The sequence below is a fragment of the Pteropus medius genome, unplaced genomic scaffold, assembly GCF_902729225.1.
Source record: "Pteropus medius unplaced genomic scaffold, Ma_sr-lr_union100, whole genome shotgun sequence".
Classification (NCBI taxonomy): Eukaryota; Metazoa; Chordata; class Mammalia; order Chiroptera; family Pteropodidae; genus Pteropus; species Pteropus medius.
Window position 1 is genome coordinate 6,074,689 of NW_024352787.1, and position 9,704 is coordinate 6,084,392.

Below are 9,704 nucleotides of genomic sequence, written 5' to 3' on the forward strand. Positions count from 1 at the left end.
TCATCTCTGCTTATGGGAGAGGAAAGTCTCATCATCCAGGCCCCTCATAAAGGTAAACTTGGTGCCAGCAAGTAATCCCTTTGGGTCACTAATGGATATTCACACATCTGAGAATGCTGTTAAGAAGCTTCTGAAGTGGAATGTGATTCCAGCTGTAGCAATTACATACTGCTCATATTTCCTCCTTTAGACTCCGGGGAGTTCAACAACTGCCTATTAGCAAGCTGACGATGGAAGGAAGCGCTGTAAATCTCACAAGCAATGATAAAGCCGATGCTCCTGGAAGAAGTAGGAAAGAGTGAATTGCAATTAAAAAACAGAACCATGAACCTTGGCCTTTTAAAAGAACAACACCCACAGTAAGTTAATGAAGAACACGAGAGGATAAACTAAACTGTAAACATTTCTTATATCTCATTTCAGTTATCATCTGGGTTATAAGCAGAATGAAAGAGAACACTAAACATCAAGAATCCAAATTAGTCTGTAAGATACATCTAATTCTCAAACAAATACCATATCATTTTTAACTTCTAAGAACATTCGGTTTACATATAACTTGGTCACTCTTGTTAAGTCAGAAAGGCAGAGTTTATAACTCCTATCATATAGGTACAATTAAAGAAGACTATTTAGACTTTTAAAAATAGCTGTCCAAAGAGGAATTGACCTTAAGTGTTATAGGAAGATGAAAATACACTAAATATCACACATACAGAATTAACTAAATGACATAGGTTGTATATTAAACTGCATAACAACTCAAGAGGTTTATTATCATGCTCACGTGGCAGATATAAAAACTCATGTTTAGAGAGACTACACAGTTTAATAGTAAACATATAAACACAAAATAGCAAAATACAGATGAGGACTCAGTTCTGTCTGATTTCAAACTTCACATGTTTTATATCACCTGATAGTTCCTACTATATATCTAACTGGGCTATATTTAAGAGAGTGGAAATAGTGATTTAAAGACCAAAAAAGGAAGTATCAAATGATAAATGCTTTAACTAGAATGTTGGATTTCTTTTTTAATGACAATATGGTAAGTTGACAGCTCATCTCTTCCCATCGTTTAAGCAAAGCTAATTAAAATTTTGAAAAGTGAGGTAATTTTCCTGACCATACTCCAAGTAAACTGAATGGCTGAATTGACTAATGACTAGAGGGGTATCTACCTTATGTGGGATGAAGGGCGGGAAGGTTGATATTTAGGCTGAAGGAAAGGGTAAGGGAAATATAATACATAAAACATGAGAATTAAGACACAAGAATAATGAAGAAAAATATCTTGCTTATTTTATGCTTTCCATAGTGCTTTTACATATATTATCTTTTTCCATCCTCACAGTCTTCTGAAATTTAAAAATATTGCCACATATCACAAAACAGTAGAGCACTATCACCCTTTTGATTGCTCTAAAGTAGACATAAAATATTAGTATTTTGCTTTTGTAGATTGCTAATGTCTAATAGCAGCATTGTCATGTCTGTTGAAAAGATAATTATGGTCCTCATTGTCAAATGTACCAAAATAATAAAATAACATCAGACTAGATTAGACCCATCCCAGCTATAGCCATAAAAGCCTCAAACCATTTTGAAATAGGGGGGAAAAGTACTTATGAATTTATGATTCTGTCTTTAAAGCATTATCGCTAAGATGTACAATTTCATCATTCTGACAGTTTAGCTTAAAAGTAAAATGACTTTGTCCTGTATTAACAGTAGGTGTAAAGCTTAATCTGAAGTTCACTATTTACCAAAAATATAGAAAGTACAAGTGAAGAACACATTTGTAGCATGTGGAAGAATCTACTTGCTAAAAATAATCATTTTGTTTCCCTGAAAAATCTTTTAGTGCTGCATTGCAAATGACTTTAAACATTTTTGACCAAAATATTTCAGTTGATTGGCTTTAAGTAAAATTTAGTGATTGCTTCTCTCTATATAATGGAAACTTCTATCCCACTGCCAGCAGTCCATCAAGATGATTCAAGGAAATTTCTACCAACCATATTTCACAGGCGTTGATCTTATTTACTTGGTCTGTCTCAAAAACCAGTAAAAACATAACTCTCCAAATGGTCCAGATTCTGTGTAAGTTTAAACATACACAATTTTATTTCTTAATTTTAAATGATGCTTTGGAATTAGAGAAAAGGAATGTTACCTGATAGTTTTTCAGGGAGAAGTTTTTATTAATTAGACTGAAACTACAGTTGAGATAGATCATCGTGGGTTACCCTAGACCAACTCCTGCAAATACATAAAATCCTCAAAAAATATATAAATAGTACAATTTCAACACTATGTGCAATATATATTCATATATTCAAGTTTTCTTTAAACAAATTATTCAATGTATACATTACATAATATTAATTGATATACTTGTTTAATAACAATACCAATAAGCCATATTAGATAACATCAGTAGTAAAGAATGGCAGACTCTGAAGCTAAAATGTCCTGGATTTCTTGGGTTCACATCCAGAATTTATTTAGTTCTTAAGCTTTTATAATTCAGCTCCTTTTTTTTTTAATTTATCTATAAGATTGTTTTTCAATGGTACCTCCTTCACAGAACCGTTCTGAGAGTTAGAGTTAATGCAAGTAAAATGCTTACAACAGTGCCTAGTACCCAACTAAAGGATGATGTTAGTATTAATTGTGTGTTGCTCTCTCCAATTCCATGACAGTGCCCCTCTTTTTTTTTTCAATATTTTTTTCCTCAGGGATTAATACCCTTAAGTGTAAATGTGGAAATATTGTATTAACTTTACTAGAAAAGAGTGTAAATAAACTAGTATGGTGGTTACCCTCGTGTTTAAAATTTAGTAAGTAAAATTGGAAAAAATATAACTTATGAATGTATGATTAAGTTTATAAGGGTTATAAGCCAGTAAATATACAAATAAACAAGTTATTACTAGCTGTGATAAGCGACATGAAATGGCAGTGAAGAATCAATGGTAAAACTAATTGATCGCCTCCCAGCCAAGGAAACAATTTTAAGAAACAAAGTATGCCTCATTTTTGAAAGTATTTTCATGAAATAAAATTAAATGACATTACTAAGAGTTTAAATATTAAATATATGCACACACTAACAAGAATTCTTAATATCTGTTTAAATCTATCATCTATATGCACACCATTGTAATGTTTATACATGTACAATTTATATCCTGCGTTTTTATTTATTATTTTTGTAAAATATGTTGTGCCAAGTTCCTACAAAGCTTCATAATTAAATTTTAATGGCTTCACAATATTGCATCAACTGGCATATGTATTCTCTTATGTTGGACACATATGCTGGTTTTAATATTTTACAATTAAAAGTCATGATTTAATAAAATAGCTCTGTAGATTTTCTTATTTTGAATTGTTTTCTTTGGGTAAACTGTAATAAGTGAGATTATTGGATCCAAAATGTGTGATTTATTTTTTCCTACCCAATTTTCCTTTCAAAATTGAACTAATATTGTGCTATGATTACAGAAACAGTATTTGATCTGTGTAAAAAATTCAAGCAGTACAAAAATTAATGAAATAAAAAAATAAAAAAATTCTCATTTCCTATTCCCCAGTAATCACTCAGATCATTTGATGTATGTTATCCCAGACTTTGGTTTAATAATTTGGAATTATACTCTATAGAATCTATAGATACCAAATATAGCAACCTGCTCTATTTTACTTGACATCTTCTGAGAATCTATTAATTACCTATAGTTATAATTCATACTTTTAATAACTGTATAATATTTTCCTGCATTTTGTGCTATGCTCTTTTTCATGAATAATCTACCATCAATGTCATTCAGGTTATTTCCAAATTACTACCATTATGTCCAAAGAATCAAGCATATAAATGTTCTTGTATTTGTCAAATTATTTTCTTGTGATAAATTCCTAGAAGTAAATTTGCTTAGTAGAAATTGCTGTGCTCTTAGCATTTAAAATATTCTTACCAAATTGCCCTTCAGAAATGTACTGATCTCTATCCACACTGTTTGGAGTCCCTTTCTTGCTAGGTCTTTTCAATCATGCTCAATTCGGTTGTTTGTAATTGCTATTCTTGGATTACTAATGAGGTAAAATATGTTTTCACTTGTTAAATATATTTTAAACTTCATTTATGATGATTTTTGTTGTATAGTAGCTTTTATTTTTATATTTTTATGTAAATAGATATCAATCTTTTCTTTATGATGTTTGGTTCAGGTTTCTTTTTTCCAACCAGGACCTTGTCAACATTGAGGTGATAAAAAAATAGTCTTCTAAATTTTTCATAAATTTTTATGGTTTTATATGTTACATCTAAACATGTTAATCAAGTTGAAATGTGTGTGTGTGTGCGCCTGTTGTGTGTGCATGCATACACAATATAGGGAAATGAAGTGTAACTGAATAATTTTTTACTGGTTTTCAATTAGAATTTTATCATATATGAAGTTATTGCCAGAATTTCTTTTATACCTATTCATCTATGTGTTTATTCTCGCTTCTTCCTACAATAAACAGGGCTAATTTGTTCCATTTTTATTATCAAATGGGAAGATCTACTGCATTTTACTTGTAAAAATTGCTCTATCTTCTTTCATTTGTTTTTGAAATAAAATATAGTATTATTTAGTTAAAAGTCATCCCTCCCCCAATGTTGTAATTGTGATTGCATAGAATTATAATCATTAATTTGGGAGAAAACTTACCTCTTTACTGATTGGGTCTCCCCTCCCAGGAACAACATATACCTAATAGCTCATGTGTTGTTTTGCTTTAGTGTTTGAACTTATCTTTCTTTTAGCCCTCCACAATCAGTTTCTTTTCTGTTTTTGTTTTCGTTTGTTTGTTTGTTTGTTTTTTGTTTTTTAGTTCTTTGGTCAAAAGCAATAAAAATACTCTAACGAACAATTTTAAATCAATTGAACCTTTATTGGGTATTTTTATAAACAAAAGAAAATAATGGATTCAGAAAGTACAGATGGCAAGAGTAGCTCTGGGGATCTAGATAGCAGCAAGTAATGGACACCTCCAGTTTCCCACCATAAAATTGGGAGTTTACTGTATAAAAGAGAAGAAAGAGGTGGTGGGAGGCCAAAAAATAAAGATAATAAAATAAAATGAAATGAAAAATAAAGAAAAGCCTCTATTTTAAGCTTATTTTTATTATTATTAAAGTGAATAGAATGACAGTTTTGACTTGATGATTAGTTGATTATTCCTGGTGTTAAATAAATTATGTTTTTCTCTTGCTTTAATAAAAAATTCTATATTCTTTCAATGATTTGAATATTTCCTACGTTTTTCTTGAATTCTTTAAGCATTAAAAATATTATATGTAGATAATGATTATTGTGTCACTTCCATTCTAAAATCTGTATTATTAGATCTTGTCTTATTACATAGAGTATAACCCAAGACATGATGATTGTCACACTTTTTTCCTTCCTCAAGTAGTTAATTGTTCAGTATAATCTTTTTCTAATATATTTTTTACCATGTTGAGAAAGATTCTTTTAATCGCTAGGCTAGGATTATTATTGTTTTAATTAGGGTTGGATATTGAATTTTGTGAAATACAGTTTTTCTCCATAAATTTTGAAATTAGATATTATCATCAGATTTGCTTTTGTTGAATCATTTATGCACTCTTGAAATAAAACCTTCTCTGTCATGATATATTCTTTTAATAAGTCCTGTGATGTCCCTCAATGTTCTCTCTTCTGCATGTCCCTGTGTCTCCTCTGCAAATTTGTCTTGAGCAATTCCATCATTTGCTATGCCTTCACGTAATGCCTGTTTACTCCTGAATTCCAGATTATTTTCTTCATTACAGACCTTTCAGAGTTCCAGATTAATATAATCTGTGTTTTATATATCTACACCTGGATATCCCATAGGACCCTACACATCACACATCTAAAATATAGTTTGTCTTACCTCTTCCTAAGTCCCATCCTCCATGAGCTATGGTGCTCCATCTACTCCATTGCACAACACCAGCAGACTAGATAGGTGGCCTATGCTTGCAGAATATTTTTCTTGGCCTACCCATAGTTTAAAATATCAATTACCAAGATTAAAAATTAGAAGATACAACATAATAAATATATCTCATATTTTGGAAAATATGTGAAGGCCCCAAGATCAAAGGCCCCTGGAGTAGTTGCCCCTTAACAAGGGCATCACACTACCCAGTTCACCACACCGTTCACCAGTTCTTATTGTGTGAGGCGAGCAGTTGGCATTTAACATCTTGCTCTTTCTGTTTCCTCCCTCCCTCATGCCCTCTCTTTCAGGTCAAATGCAAGTCATGACTTCCTCCGCACCCAAAGGAAAAGCATAAGAATGTTTATTCAGACAAGTCATGAGACGTACTTTAAATATGTCTAAGACTATCATGTGGCAAAAGTATAGGTTTTTATTTGGAAAACAGAACTAGGACTGATGAAGACAGCTTTAGATATGAACTTTCTAAGAATTAGAGCTGTTTTGGTAATAGAAATACTCCTTGTTTAGGGTATGCTGCACCTGGTGGATAAACATTTATTGAAGAAATGAATGAACTTTTGAAGTGGGCTGAGAGGTAAGATTTGGAAGCCTTCGTAGGACACTGGAGGACATCATACTTTGACAATTTATACCTTTAGTTGGTTGATAACAGTGTACTATCTCAAAAATTAAAGAATTAGACTTTTAAAAAATATATATTCACATCATTACCCTTTAATTAATGTAGCTATGACAAGCAGATTTGCTACTTCTGAACATATTTCTTATATAATTTTTTAAGAAAAATTATTATCTTTTCTTTTGCTTTGATTTTCTTTGACTATTTAGTTATGAGTTTGCTCCTTGATCTTTTAAAGATAGTTTACAAATGAGAAGCATCATGAACCTGTGGTGGAAATTATAAAATTTGAAAGCTGAAGGAAATGGATTAAAATCAAAAGTCCTCTGCTTATTAGTTAAGTGATTTAACTAAATTTTATAAGCCTGTTTTCTCATCTATAAAATAGTTACCTTGCTTTTCTAAATATATTGAGTTTTCTCATCTATAATAGAATATAAATGTTTACTACACAGAGTTGAATGAATGGTGTGAGTTAAACCATGTAAATGGTCCATATTTGCCCTAGAATTGGCAGTATATATTTAAAACTAATGCAAATTCACTTTCAAATAATACCATATTGCTTAATGAGTAATACAAGCGCATTCAACAGAATATTTTCATTTTCTTCCTCCCTTCCCTTATAACATTTTTGTCATTCATTTTATTTACTCATAAGCTATAATCACTAAACACATCATTGTTGTTATTTTAAATAGACTTATCTATTAGATCAATTAAGAACAGAAAATAATATTTTATTTTAGCTTCATTTACTCCTCTAAAACTCCTTACTTATATAAGTATGAGCTTCTGACCTATGTAATTTACCTTTTTTGAAGAACTTCTTTTAACCTTTCTTGTAAGGCAAATCTGGGTTTTCTCTGAATTTTTGTATTGCCTGAGAAAGTATTTCTGCTTCACTTTCATTAAATCTAAAAATGTAATTTTTAAAAAGACTTTATTTTTTTAAGCAGTTTTAGGTTCACAGTAAAATTCAGGGGTAGATACAGAGATTTCCCCAATACTTGCTGTCCCCGCACATGTATCTCCTACCCCTTTATCAGCACATCCCACAGGAGTAGTACATTTGTTACAATTGGAGAGTCTACATTGACACATCATAATCATCAAAGTACTCAATCTGGAAGGATAATTTTTTTGGATACCTTAAATATTTCACTCCATTCTTTTTGTTTGCACACAGAATTTCAAAACTTATTGGATGTTGACAAAAATGAAATACTTCCTCAGATGACAGCTGTGAATTATGTAGCCAGTATATACATTTAAATGTAGTAGAATGTAGCCCTCAGCATGGAAGGTTAGATTCCTCTCTGTTTTTAAACTGGGCTAAATGGTATCATTGTCCATATTTATAAGGAGTTGCATTATTGAGCCAGAAACTCGGGGGATTTACAGGACCACTGAGCCATTTTGGTAACTGCCCTGTTTATGAAGTGATCACAAGCCTCGTCCAGTGCAGCCACAAAGCCCGCAGCGTTGTGGAACCCAGACGTGACCAGGGTGTTGTATTTTTTATGAACATCCAATACTGTCTGTACATACATTTTGGGGTAATTTAAAGCAGCTTCTCCATACTTTTCAATTGCTAAAAAATCCTGATTATAAATGTGTTGTTTTTTCAATTCTCCTAAGCCATACTGGATTCTAGACACAAGATTACACATGTGACCCAAATCTTCATTTTTGTCAACATTCAATAAGTTCTGAAATTCTGTGTGGAAAATTTCCAAATGCTTCTCAATGAGCACTGCTTACACTTCCTTGTTAGTTAGTGTTGGGTGTTTTAGTGAAAATAGACCTGCGTTCTTCTCTGTTACTCAAGCAGACAAGCCTCTACCTTTTTCATATATTCAGTAACTGGATTCTGCTGCAAAAATTTAGTACTCTCACTGGCATAAAAAGTCTCTGCATCAGCCAAAAATTAAGACTCCAAGGATTCTTTATACTCTGTTAACGTAGGGCCCTTTGCAAATACATCATCTTCCTTCAGCCCCAATTCCACATAAGAATGTGCGACTCCACTAATCAGTTTTGTGTTTATGGTTTCACCATTTCTTTTTAAATCGGTTTTAAAGCAGCATTTGTTACCTGTTTATTCAGTGTCCTGAATAAGACAATCTCTCTAAGTCACCAGTGCAAGAGAATAGATTTCATTTATTCCTTTCCATTCTTCATCATATTCATGGTCAAACCAATGTCTATTGAGGTTACAAATTCCATTCAGCGCTTTGCTTGAAAATCGGTAATCCTTCACTGTTGAATATAGAACTTCAGTGCATTCTCATCCATCAAATCTTCTTTATCCTTAAGAAGATTTGTCACATAATTCTTCAAAAATTCTTTAAGTTGTTTGTATAAGTCCAAGCCAACAAACTGAGCTCCCCTTTTAAATTTAGAAAGAGGGATGCCAGCCCCTCAGGCTTGTTTTGACTTGTGAACACTTATGCAGTAGTTATAAACGTGAGCATAGAGTTCTGTGTATTTGGATTTTGCCATACTTTGTCTAGTTGCACATGTTGAATTCCACCTCTGAGGTCGTTTCAGATCTGGTCAAGGTGGATCTGCCTCAGTCAATGGGGATTCTGACTCCTGTTTGATGACACTGTGAATATATTCTGAAGTTGTTCACTGCAGCAATCTTTATTCAAGGTATAGGCAATTTTCCTTTAGATGAAAATATACAGTATCATTCCAAATTTATTGACAACAGTTCAAAAAGAATGTCCTTTAACAGCTCCACTGCTGTCGGGGAGAAGCTGGTGGAGGAGGGCTGGGTGGCGCCACTGTCGGAGCCCTGAGTAACCGACATGGTAATCTCCTACCAGCCCCAGTGCGGGAGGGGCCCTTTAAGATTGTCTCTTTGTCTTTGATTTTTTTTAAAGTTTGAATATGACATGCTTAGGTATAGGGTTTTTGGTATTTAACCTGCTTGATGTTTGCTGAACTTCCTCTATCTGTGATTTGGTATCTGTAAGTAATTTAAAACAATTCTCAGCCATTACTATTTCAAAAATGTCTTCTCTTTCTGGATTACCACTATACACAT

The 9,704-nt window shown here is 32.3% G+C and overlaps 1 pseudogene; it reads right to left on the bottom strand.

The window, feature by feature from the left end:
* Positions 1-7,826: 7,826 nt before the first annotated feature.
* Positions 7,827-9,467, bottom strand: LOC120591437 (cullin-1-like; annotated as a pseudogene).
* Positions 9,468-9,704: the final 237 nt, after the last annotated feature.